Genomic DNA, 14,138 nt, shown 5'->3' with positions numbered 1-14,138 from the left:
CTTCTAGTCGTTCTCTTCACAATGATGGGAACAAAGCACTTAAACGTTACACATTTTCCTTTCGTTTTATTATTTAACAACGTTCGCACGACGTCGCACAGTTTTTTTGACATGTCAATAAACGTCATTGTTCGATATACTTACGAGAAAAAAATGATGCAGTTATTTTCATTGGAGAAAATTATTTCAGATTTTTGCTAAAATTTTAATATTAAATAAGTTTATTTCTTGTATATGTTCAATATGTGTTTAACTTCTTGATATAATATACTTTTTTACATTATTAACTAGGATCCGTTGGCGCGAATGGCGCGCTTTCTTTACCACGTCAAGTGTCAGATTGATTAGTGAGGGGACATAAGCGTTGACATTTTAATAAGGCTAGTGTTGCGCAGATATACCGGCGCAGTTTCGGATTTTCTTCCTAACAATACATGGTAATAAATGTAATCTATTGTAAAAGATGAGACAAGAGACATAAAACGTAGAATATAAAATAGTAATCAGTATTTTCAGCTAACTTCTGCTTATGCGTGATTGTTTATTGAATTAATTAATTGAAATAAAAACCGTTAAATGACTTTTAATTGAAGATGCGAAGTTATTACTAAAATTGATACTTTTCGTACCAAAGTAATAAACTTTGTAGGCTTATATACTTACTATAGTCGAATCGATATATCAGAGAAGAACTTAGGAATAATAAAAACAAAAGCTACAATGCTACAGGACTGACGGGGATTTTGACGCTCCAAGGACGCGCCCCTTATCTCGTGTCTTAGGCACGTGCCTACATTGCCTTAGGGACGATCCATCTCTGAGGAGTGTGTCAATCGTAATACAACTAACAATAATTTAGTTAAATAAAATATCTCTAGATATATGAGAATCTGCATCCCTGTAACAGTTTTTGGAAGAATGACAAATGACATCTCATTTGTTAAATTCAGTTCTGTGTTTTAATTTACAGGAGGTTACAAAAACATAAAACGTGTCTACGAAACATATGAACATCTTGTTAGTCAAGTAATAAGAAGCTTGAAATCTAGCAACAACTTTGCTTAGTTTAGTTATCACGAGATAATAGCTACTCAGTAACTTAAAGTTACTCACTAGGTGGTGCATAATTAATATAAGGACTTAGTATCATCATCAGCTCGCTATAAGTACCCACTGAGGGACTCGGAACCTACCCTAAGTCAGGGCTAACTAGGCCATAGTCAACCACGCTGGCCAAGTGCGAATTAACTTAACACATGTCTTTGAATTTCTTCTCAGATATGTGTAAGTTGCATCACGATGTTTTCCTTCACCGTAAGTACGACGGATTAATATACTTATGTAAATCGAAATCGAAAATTCGAACCCAGAACCTGCAGATTACAAGTCAAGTTTCTTTCTGAACCATCGACGATCTTCACTACGTAGTACTAGTCTTTTCAAATATCTTGGTGGCTTAAAGTCATCGGTGCGACACGTAAAACCCTCCCCCCGCATACCGCTACGTCCTACTACATCATTTTTTGTTTTGTTGTATTCAGCACAGCGACTAGCGCGAAGTTAAGAGCCGCCAACATATCTGATAATATTTATACTTAATATAATGTTGGTAGTGCCGTAAGTTCTTGCAAATTATACATTGAATATTGAATTGTATGGGAAAGTCGTGATTTATTAGAAATTCAAGAAACAATCCTGCATTGTTTGTCCATAATTAGCGATGAATGAAAGGCGGCCGATGCACTACTTTCTTTGCTGGCCCCTTTCGTACGAGTTTATCATTCGGTCAAAGTTGGGGCGATTCACGCACATTTTAACACTACCCTAACTATAACTATGAGAAATAAAATAAAGCCTTGAATAAAAAATGCACTAAGTGTTATAATTATATAATTAACATATATGTTAAGTAGTTTAAATTGTTTTCTATTTATTAAGATATTATTTATAATATAATGTTACTCATAAATACCAACTATTTTTCTTTTACAACATTTTAAAGTTAGATTATTGATAATATTTTCCTTTACCTTCCAAATAAATTACGTCATGTTTTGTTTGCACAATAAATTATTAATTAAATATTAACCTAAAAGCGTAAAATATTTTGAAAACATTCAACTTTATCACCTACAACCAGAAGTTGCTGGAACATAAAGCTGTTCGTAAGTGGAATAGGATTTAAAGTTAAAATGAGATCAGAGTTATTATCAACTTACGAGGTTAATCTGTATACGAACAACGTGATATGTGAATTTTTAAAAGTAAACCTATAAAATAAAAGATAGTTTACACTCTATACTAAGTAGTTACTGTTAGGAAAAAAATCCGACACTGTGCCGGTGTACTGGCACAACACTAGCCTTACTAAAATGTCGACGTTTATGTCCCCTCACTATTCATTCTGACAGCGGACTTTATAACAAAAGTACGTCATTCGCGCCAAAGGATTCTTACTAAAAATGTCTAAAATTACTTAATTGTGAAACAAAGCACATCTTAAGTTATTTTTTTGTAGTTATAAACTGTTTTGTGGGTATCTTAATAATGACAAATATTCGTTTTAACCGGTATAAAGTTTTATTAATATAATAATTTATAATAAGAGCATTTATTCCACTTTTATTTTCTACTTCGTACGTTATATTTTAAAATTTTCAAACTGAAGCACAACTCATGAACATTGCCGAAGTTAACCGAAGAATGACGAGACCGTAATGAAAGTTGCTTAACAGTGTTGCTATGTGTCGAAATTCACCAGCATTTCTGGCAAAATTATTTTTGATTTCCATATTAAATGCCTCCCACTTAATACACTGTAATTTGTTGTTCCACAGAATACTCACAAAACTATAATCTTATAAAATATGACAGATGTTCAGATAAGCAGAACAAATAATATTCATGTCCTTGTAAAGTATTAAAAAAAGAGTAACAAACATATATGGTTACATTAACTTATGATGAAAAAAAAACTAATATGTTATTTTCATGAATTTTTCTTTTGTGATTTTTTTTCTGCGTCTGTGGATTTAAAGTGTGGCACAAGCGAGCGTAGTATTCTGGCAACACTATACAGGTTTTTTTCACATCGCCTCAGTTCGACTGCAGCGTTCAGAGAGGGAGTATGTTTCGCTGTTGCTCTCGGCTCGAGACTACTTTTACGTTGAACAGTTGGAACCGGTTTTGAAAGTGTTCGAGGTGTGGCGTGGGCGAGTGCTGCGTTCAACCATATAACACTATTTTCTTAAGTTCAAAATAAACTTTTGTGTACATTTAAGTGCGACAAACTACTACAGTGACTCATTATCTACTTTCGAAACGCTATCGTTAAATCCAGGTAAGTTTGATAAATAAACCTCCTTTGTTATCAAATTATCACTTGTTCGATTTTTATCTGTAACTTGTGTATTTGTTATAAAATTCGTATAAGAACAATAACAATGGATGCGTTGCTTTCAGTTTTAATGTAGAAATTACATAAAATCCTATTTATCTTTTCAAGTACTGTGAAGTAAATGTTATTTGCAATTATTTTAAGATTTTTCCTGTTTTTCAAAATCGAACTAATTCTTTGTTTAATTAACTTACTGTCATGATTAGCATTGTCATTCATGATGTCTGGTTAAAAGTTGGTCTGGATAATTAATAATATATATCGTCGTTTTAGTTTTAAGATCTTTTCATTAAACACAGTTTTTTTATAACTTTTGTATCAAGTTCGTTTTACGATTTATTAAATTATTTTTAATTTAATTTTTTTATCGTAGTATTCAATCGACAAAACTGCTTTAAAAGGTGACTCATCGGATGACAATTTAAATCCGTTTACATGATTTCCAGTTTGACAATCTTTTTCCAAAATATTTTCCAAACATGGCACATGTTTGAATCTTCTAGTGTTATATATTTTTTATTACAAATAATTTCAGTGGGTACTTCATAAAATTTAGGCAAGTAAAAATTAAAATTTTGACAAAGCACTTTAGGGAATTGTTAACTATCCGGATTTTTTTTGTGAATTGTGTTTTTTTTTAAAATAATGATTAGGTAGGACAGTATACCGGGATACTGGATATGTGCTTAACAACAGAATCTGTGTTTTTCAAATATGGCGACACTTACCGTGGGTTTTGTCAAAGCTTGTGACATGGATGACGATAGGTTTTTACAGAGATTTTAGCCTTAGAAACCAACGGTTAGAGACGAAATTTTACAGTCTTCTAATATAACTTTTTGTGCGTATGGTCACCTAAGAGCAGCCCCCTATCGGGCGCAAATTACATTAAATCTCATACTAATTTTGACATAATTGAAGATTGTCGCAAATATTCGTGCTAGGCCCGCTTAAAGACAGATGTAGTTAATTTGTTTTATTTAATTTAAAGGATAAGTAGAGACACTACACATTTTTAGGTTATTTAATTACATCTATCAAGAGTCTGACTTTACCATACATTAAATACATCAAAGTGAATCTTCATCAAACGGCAGTGTACTACTTGAATTGCTTTCGAGGTTTGCTTTCGATACGTTCCGTTTTCAAACGTTTCTGTGCTACGCTTTTTATTGCACAACGTCGGTTACGTTTGAATACGTTTAATTCTAGACACGGAATAGTTAAAAGCAATCAAAGATAACTAGAGATATTTACTAGTTACATGTTTTATTTTTAAATTACGTCAAAAATAACTTTGACAGTTAGGATTTTTTTTATTTATAGATAAAAGCAAAGGCAATTTATGCGTACTGCCAAATTTTTAATCAAAACCGATATAAAAGTATTGTAACATAAAAAAGCCGTATTGTTGCTCAGTACTTTCTAAAAATGAAATATAATGTACTTTCAAAAAGCGTTCAACGCCGCATTTTCCGAATGTGATAGGATACTACAAACGAGTCTATGCCCGCGTGCCCCCAGACCGGTTTGGACCAGTTCTATTTAGAGTCCTTGTTTCTAGGCTGGGGAAACCATATTTAAAATTTTATATAAACGGATTTGTTCTTCCTTATTTCATTCTTATCTGTCGTCCTCGATTTTGTCCGCGCGTAATTAAAAACAAACTTAATAAGTAATGTGTTCTTCCAAAATATGTTCTAAATATATGCAAAATTTTATCAAGATCCACGCAACTAGTCTGGATTTACCTTCTAACAAATATTTATCCATCCATACATATAAAGTTTGGTATTTTTAATATTAGTAAGATCAATTAAAATGTATTTAAGGTAATTAACAAGATAATGCTCACATCGTTATTTTTATTACAAAGCCTCTTAATATTCTTTTTTATTATGAAAAACATTTTTTTCCTCCGTAACTTGTCTTAGGAGTAAAAAATACTGGTCACCCTATAAGATAGGATAGTTTGTAGCGTCCGACGAGTATATAATATGTATAATGTTACGCTATTAAAGTCGTTGGAAAGATTCGATTTTGGAGCTATTTTTTATTCTTGTTGTTCATATAACAATGTCATATTAAATTTAAAAAAAATTCCAAAGTTTCACTAGCTGTCGCCCGCGACTACGTTCGCGCGGAATTAAAAAAATAGTAGGTTATCTGTTCTTCTAGACTATGTTCTACATCTATGCCAAATTTAAGAGGGATTCATGCAGCCGTTCTGGAGATGTCTTCAAACAAACATCTATAATCTAAACATTTGTATTTATAATATAGATATGTACTAGCAAAGCCTTGAATAATGTATTCTCAATATGTTTAAGTTTATAATACATGGTTTTTTTATGAGCAACTCCTTTTAGTATTAAAATAGTGTAGATTTTATGGGCGATAAAAAGTTTTAACGATGCTTCTGTTTTATTAATGACATAAAAACATGATGATAAAGACAGTCGAGTTTCATTCGTGGTTTATGTTTATACTTTGAATTTTTTTTTAATTTGAACACCCATGATGGAATCAATGTTACCCAGTTAATAAATACTAGCTGTCACCCGCGACTCCGTCTGCGCGGAATTAAAAAAAAAACTATTTGTCGCAGCGTAATATTACATAGCCTAAAGCCTTTCTCTATAAATGAACTACCCAACTAAAAAACAATAATTCAAATCGGACCAGTAGTTTCTGAGATTAGCGCGTTTAAACAAACAAATTAACTCTTCCAGATGACAGAAAAAAGTTAATAGTCACTTCCCCCCAATGCTACAATACTAAAGCTGGCACAGCGCCGTATCCCGGGTCCTGGTCTTCACAAGGAATCGCCTCCGCCGCCTTGGGCTGCTTGGAGGCAATGCACGTCCAGCTTTACGGAGTCTCTCCAGTGGTATCTTGGTCAATGTCAATAAAACTTCTAATCTACTTCAATATGTATTCAGAAAGTTCTTCCGTTATTTAATACAACTTGTATCTACAACAGGTTGCGTGATTGCGAACTCAGGCCTGTTTCAAGTGGCAGATTAAAAAAAAAAAGTAAAACTGCCAGACCGCCGAACCGTAAAGCTTAACTGGGTTATTTCGTTACTTATGGAATAAATTACCGGATTTTTTATCTGTGGTTAACATATAAATTTTAAAAGTGACAGTGAATAATAAAGAATGAAGTTTGATTTTTATAAATAATTAAATTAGAAAGTACTGATTGACTAATTACTGACTACTATTATAACATAATATTTTTGTTGACTGTACTTTCATAATAACCTATATAAATCTCGGTCATAATAATTTTGGGTATGAAACAAATTAATGTTCGTATATTTAACGAATAGTTATGAAAATAATTGTAATATTTCGAAAATTTATAACTGGTAACATTAATATTTGTGTAGCAAACTAAATCTATATTAAAAATAAAAAGTTTTATACAAATAATAGGTATTTTAGTAAATTTTAATTAACCACTAATTAAACCACTGCCCGGAAGGTTGTTAGTTCAAACATTGTGAACATGTTTTAAACGGATGGTGAAGTTTTAACAGTTCTAGAAATATTCGCGGACAAACATTTGCTTAATGTTTGTTTCAAACCGCATGGGCTTCATTTACATGGAAACGGACTTTGTTCGTTTCTAAAATAAACTGGACATAATTTAAAATTCGAAATCATCATTTTTTAGTGATGCTATGGTAAATTTTGACGTAATTTTGTGTTGCCACATGAAAAATTAAAATTATTCCCTTAACATTGGGAAAAAATATGATAGATGTCTTTTTTGTCAAATAAAAGCATATTTAAGGTTAACACGGATTGCTCCAGTGGTGGCAACTTTGTGGAGTTGACGAGTCGCCGTTAAACCCTTAATATGCTTATACAAAGATACTTATACTAAGGTTTGTGAAGTTTGCATGTCTGACTGTCATATTAATTAATAAGCTTTACATAAGTAATTAATTACAGTACAAGGCGGAACATCTACACCACACGCGAACATTTAAACAATCACTTTCTACATAAGTCTACGTTCGTGGGAAAATCTGTTGTTAAGACATCAATGTACTATTTTCGCGCGTTTTTGTTCCCGCCAAGATACAGTTGTGTTTATATAATTATAATTAACACGAGATTATAGAGGATTATCGCTGAGATTATGTATCGGAAGTGAATAATTAAAATTCTATTCCTGTTTTACAAACATGTATTATTCGTCATGCAATTAATTACTGAATTTTTAACTAAACGGTTATGTCAGTGGAATAGCTAATAGCCTAATGGTTAAGGCTATGGATTTCCGATTAGGTGGTCGAGAGTTCGAATCCCGCTATTCTACTATTATCGTAAACCATATCCTATCACAAGCATAGAACTTACTTAGAATGGTACAAGAAATATTAGCAAATTAACAAAAATCTAAACGTCTGGAGTGTCGCTGGCTCAGGGGTCAAACACTTGACTTGCAATCTGCAGGTCCTGTGTTCGAATCCCGCCATGTAGCAATGTGTTTTTCGATTTCCGATTTACATATGTACATTTTATCCGACGTTCTTACGGTGAAGGAAAACATCGTGATGCAACCTGCACATATCTGAGAAGAAATTCAAATATGTGTGTAGTCAACCAACCCGCACTTTGTCAGCGTGGTTGACTATGACCTAATCACACTTAACTTAGGGTAGGCTCCAAGCCCCTCGGTAGGGACGTATAGTGAGGTGATGATGAACAAAAATCTACTTATATAATATACAAAAAAAATGTCCGTCTTTCTGTATCATGGTGGTACTTTAGAATACCTTATTTTAATTTACTCGGATTTCATCCAATCTTCCCTAAAACAAGAATAATATTCTGAGCTCAGGTTAGATTGTTTTTAAATCCAGTAATTATGGTTTGCAAGATGGCTTACAATTCCAATTAAATTGGTGGACGGAAAAACAAGATGGATCCTATCAGGGATATTAATTAATCAAAAATCTTTTATACATTGGTAAATTTCAGTTTTAGCCGTGTAATTATAATATTGTTCATAAAATACAGAATAAATTATACAATCTTGTTAGATGTTTCGTCTAGAAATTAAAGGTGGCCATATTTTGCGAATTCGGCATAATGAGATTTGTCTTTCGACTGTCGAGATTTTGAAGCTTGTAAGTAAATTAATTTTAAGTTGTTAATTATCAACTGTTGCTACAATTAAAGTTGAATTTCTTATTAAATTTAAATATATTTCACTGGAATTTCCTACTAAATATATTATTTTTAGTACAAATTGTCTTATTTAACTTACAAAGGTCAACAGTTAAATCTATTAGTCTTTTCTACTATCTATTTATATTGTAGTTAAAAAATATATATATGTCTCTTTAAATATACGTTGTTTAAATAGAATTCTAACCATAAACAGTCAAGGAGATGTGTATCGAAGATTTTTTTTAAGAAAAAAAAGTGGTATAACGTGTTTCCATGACACTTACGTAGTAATTCTTAAAATACTAAAATTGGTATTAAAAAGTTCTAATATTTGTCATCAATATAATTTACACTCAAGTTAACTACGTAAAGGCTAAGTTTTTATACTTATAATTTTTCTTCAATTTATTACAAAAGTACGACGTTCCAAAAAAATGAGTGGAGGACTAAAATCATCTTAATATAAGCTTGATTGGCAGTCTGTACGTCTCTATGGTTATTCGAGCATAATTTCTGAAACCTTTCGGCACGTAGGCGTCGTGCGTTGGCTTTCTGCTTACTGATTGAAATAATTGACTTCATTTCACATTGAAGACTGTCGATGTAAGTTTTACGGTTAGATTAATATGACTTTAAATATTTTTGTAATAAAAACCGTAAAAAACTACATAGGTTAGGTTTAGCACATGTTAAATAATATAAAAAAAACAAACTGGAGTTAGGTTAGGTTAGGAACATTTGTAATATAGTAAAATGCGTGTGTGTTCCGTGTTTTAAAAAATGTAAATTGTTCCATTTTCTATTATAAAAATGGTGAGTGCGAACGTACCTTATACAATGAGAAAATATGAAACAATTTTATTTTTTATGGTTTACCAATTGTTAAAAATAGCAATATTTTTTTGTCAATTTTTTATCTTTTTTTTACTTTATATTCCAGTCATTTATTATTTAACTGCATATATTGATTATATAAAAGAGAGAAAGTCCTCTGTACCTATAAACATTTAGTTGTGTTGAAATTGTGGTTACATTTCGAATCGTAATCGTAATGTGAAGGCAGTAAACGATTATTTCCTTATAAAAACTTCAGACCAATGATCAAAGCTCTGTAGAAACCAAATATTGACCTAAATAGAAGTTTTTAAGTACATGTTTATTCATGGAAGTAGTCATAAAATATTATATCCATCTCGTTTGCTCGCACCTTTTTTTCAAATAATTATGAGTTTCAAATGTGTACAATATATAAAAACACTAATTCTCGACCGTGTCTACGCCCGCGTGGAATTAAGACAATAACTTAATTATTAGGCTATGTGTACTTCCAGACTATGTTCTACATCTATGCCAAATTGCAACGAGATCTATGCAGCCATTCTAAAGATACCTTCTAACAAACAACCTTCCATCTAAGCTTTTGCATTTATAATATTAGTAAGGTATGTCAACGCTTATTCATCTTGAATATAGTAGTGATAAAAATAAGTTTTTAGTACAAATGTTTCGGCAGTGGAAACTGTCGGTTAATAACAAAGTTCTGGTACTATATTTTATTACAGTTTGTTTCGCAACAAAAGAGTGATAACAATTATAGTGGAGGTGCAAGACGAATAGTGTAGCCGGGTTTAAAGTAATTAGTGGCAGGACGGACTCCATCCATTCTGGATAAAGCATAGGGTTGACACTCAGATAATAAAATATTGTTAAATATTTTTCTAATAATTATTATTTAGTATCAGTATTTAAAAACAAACGTAAATTGGCTTCGGTTATAGTCAAACTTTACTGAGCATAGGCTCACTGGATATTTAAAAAAAACTCTTTGTTATCAACTCGGCCAATGTTTTAGGTTTTTTGGAAACTTGCCAGCACGTATTTCTAACTTATAGGGTTGTACTGTTAATTATTTGTGAATGACAGATATTTAAAAAAAAATCTTTTTTTATAAATCAGTAATCAGTAGATTGATTAAAAAAAGGTTTAATAAGTTAAATAGATAAATAATTTTTTATGTAAAACAAATTTAAAAAATTATTTTTGATGTGACCCAAAGAACGTATTCGTAATTTTTTTGTTACTTATCTGATTGGGTTAAAAACGTGTGAGTCAAGAATGACGTGACGTGAAAGTTTATACATACTTTGATAGTTAGTCATCGAAAGTTACTCACGGCCTTTATATGGTCAAGTTTACTTCAACTTTTTAACAATAATTTTAAATCTCCAGTTGTGGCAACCCTATACTGTGCACTAGCGCGGCTATGATGAATGGAGCCGCCAATAAAGAAAACAATATTAGGGCTGGCACCCAAAAGTTTCACGAAACGTCTGGTTTTAGGTGAAATTTTAAATTGTAATTTAAATGAACAGTCCCGGGTTGAAGCTCTGAGTGGAATGCAGGCGAGTGTCCCTAGGGATGTGTTTGTTCGTTAGCGGCTGGAATTCACGGCGTTTAGTGTAACCCTTTTTTAATACCGTTTATAGAAAAGTAAGTCGGCACTTTTTGACTGTGGTTTTCTTTTTGAATAAATCAAAATATCTTTTACTTTAGCATTTGCATATGTCTGTGATTATTGATGTATGTAGTCAACTAAGTGGCATTAGACTAGCGTGGTTGACTAAGTATACTAGTCACCCCTAATTAGGATTAGGTAATAAAGTAATTTTTTTTTAAATTATTATTAAAAAAGATTAAAGATTATGCTCAATCGAATATTCTAATCTTACTTACTAATATTATATTTATTATATAATAATCAGAGAAGAAAAGTTCATATGAATGGATGTTTGTTAGAAGATATCTCCAGAACTGTTCAACAAATCTCAATGAAATTTTTGCATATATATAGAACATAATTCGGACGAACACAACATATTTAGTTTTTTTTTAAATTTCGAACGGTTTCGCCGGCGCCGGCTAGTATTATAATAGCTCTCGATCTCAAACCTAATGTCAATTTGTCCTTTGTGTTATAAACTCAATGTGTATACATTCCATATGTTTCCGTCTTTTTAGTTGAATGCGTTTGTTGAGATCTTAAGCATGTAACCAGGAGTGACTGAGGCCAGCGGCTTCACTCCAGCACTAATTACATTAACAGTATTACGATAATTTTCTACTAGACGTACGTATTTCATAGCGTAGCGGCACTCACAAAGGATCCCTTTGCAACGTGAAACGAAAGGCGGTGCAAATATCCGTTTTAATTAGACAAAGAGCTGGGAATTTTAGGTTTGCATTTTTAATGCGATATTAATGAAATTCACGCTTCGCGGCCCGTTAACGAGATTAACTATTAATTTAACTCGATTATATGTTCATATTAAAGTTGTTTTTTGTTTGTAAATGTGACTTTAAATGCTTGTCGTAATGATGTATTTTAGTCGACTTCAAAAATGATGTTGTCTTGTCTGTAATTATTTTTGTAACCACAGCTCCTATCCTGGTGCACCGATTTATATTATTCTTTTTTTTAAAACCAAAAGGTAGTGCTTGCAGGTGGGTACCATATTTTTTAATTAATTTTCAAACTCGTTAAAAGACTATTAAATTTTGAGTTTTTCTTATAAATGCGTACAAAATATATTAATTTCTCGCTTATGTAGACTATTCAGGTATGATTTACTGTCTTTACGTGTCAAAAAAGATGTAAAAGAATTAAGATCCGGACATTAAATACATATTAACAAAATAGTATTTGGGTGCGAGATATTAAAGATTTGTTTGCTGCAAAAATCATGGTAACCAACCTTACGGAATAAAGAATGAAACTCATTTTAATCAAATGTTTTTGAAATATATTCATGATTCAAATATCTACATAGTTTCTCTAAACAATTAGCCCAACTGGTTACGGTCTAGTTTGTTTTTCTAGGTCTTTCATTGTTGGTAAAGCGTGTTTATTTTGTTAGATCTAGTTAATTTTAATGGTAGACTAAATATGCAATTATATTAAATTAAGTATAGCGTAAGTAACGCAGTAACTTATCTTTTGTTTTAATTTAATTTAGAAAACGTATTTTGTTATCATTAATATGCTAAAGAAATTGCGGCGCTTTTTTATTTTTTTGACTTTCATTAAAATGAGCAAGATGTAAAGTTAGTTATTATACGTGAAGATTAAGATGGTTATACGTATAAAGATGATTTCTACATGTTGACATTAATTTCGTCGCGGCCTCATTTGCGCGGTAAATTGTCGAAGGCTCCGCAAAACTTTACCGTCTATAAAGGGGCTCTAACGCTACAAATATGGCAACACAGCTTAATTTCACGACATAGTAACCTCCGCCGTGGTTTAATCTTTACGCATCCCAACACTGAGGCGTGCAGATTTATCACCATCCTACTCCCTAATAAGGTATAGGATTACATTTTATTATAGCGGATATTTGGTTCATTAATTTGGTGTTGCCATAGACAAAGCCACGAAATACCCATTGTTGGCGTTTTTAGTGTCTTCTATGTTATTGCAACCCTCAAATTAAATCTAAATACAATGTTTGTTCAAAGTTAATCTTATTTTTAACTTTTTCGAGATCATATTCTTGTCGAATTTCAAATGTGCTTTGATTCTCATTTATGTTGTATCTTTTTACGAAATAAAATTATGTAAATTTTTACGTAGCGCATTAAAGTAACCGCAACAAAAGGTCAAAGGTTAGGGTACAAAAAATGTCGTTGACGCGTCGAAGTAAAAAGACAGTGTTTTTATTAAAGTCAGTCTTCGCTGGGAGTTTAGTGACGTGACATCTCTTCAATTTAATTAAGCGCCAAGCAATTAATTATCATGAATAAAAGATCTCCACGGAGTTGCTGTTCGGGTTAGGGTGTCCATCTGTTTAAGCGCTATTTTGGTAAACTCATTGTAATTTTATTTACCTCAGGAAAAAACAAAAATATATTCATAATTAACTGCTTTGGAGAAATCTTAGTTTTATTTACAAGAATAGTTTTTTTTACACAATATGAAGAAAAAATGGATCTTACCTTCACTTCTTACTAATATAAAAATAGAAAAGGTTAGATGGATGGATGGATGTTATTACATATCATAAGAAGGTCTAAACAGATCTGGCTTAAATTTGGCATAGATGTAGAACATAGTATGGACGTAAAAGACTACTTTTTTAATTTCCCGCGGAAGAAGGCGCGGAAAGAAAAGAAAGAGAAAGAGCAGATTGTAATTACAATAAAATACCTTTCGTGAAGAAAATATTCCTCTATATAACATTCTCATGGTTACTCTATTGGGAGAAATATAAAAACTAAAGCACTCGGATTTGAAGCTTAATCGTCTGTTTTTGATGTCTCAACGGATTTTCAGATTCATAATTGAATTCAAAGATGCCGTCTCGTCTATATTGACGTCCAATACGCTTAGGGAATAAATGTTTTAAGACAAATTAACAATGAAAAAGGTCATAGAAATAATAAAAAAAGATTTTTTGATACTACGTGAAGTATTTTTTTTAAAATAGCATATTAGGTACAGTCAGCCGCAGAAATATTACTACAAAAACTATGGAAACTTGTGTAGGCCTTTGTT

The 14,138-nt window shown here is 31.7% G+C and overlaps 1 protein-coding gene across 3 annotated transcripts in view; it reads left to right on the top strand.

The window, feature by feature from the left end:
• Positions 1 to 3,105: 3,105 nt before the first annotated feature.
• Positions 3,106 to 14,138, top strand: part of Fas3 (fasciclin 3) — a 163,338-nt gene continuing 152,305 nt past the window's right edge. For all 3 annotated transcript variants that reach the window (XM_013321217.1, XM_013321216.1, XM_013321218.1), the window contains exon 1: positions 3,106 to 3,340. The gene's annotated coding sequence lies outside the window, so the exon portion shown is untranslated. The remainder of the gene's footprint in view (positions 3,341 to 14,138) is intronic.

The sequence above is a fragment of the Papilio xuthus genome, unplaced genomic scaffold, assembly GCF_000836235.2.
Source record: "Papilio xuthus unplaced genomic scaffold, Pxut_1.1 DF825946.1, whole genome shotgun sequence".
NCBI classification, from domain to species: Eukaryota; Metazoa; Arthropoda; class Insecta; order Lepidoptera; family Papilionidae; genus Papilio; species Papilio xuthus.
This window is presented reverse-complemented; position numbering and strand designations above follow the sequence as displayed.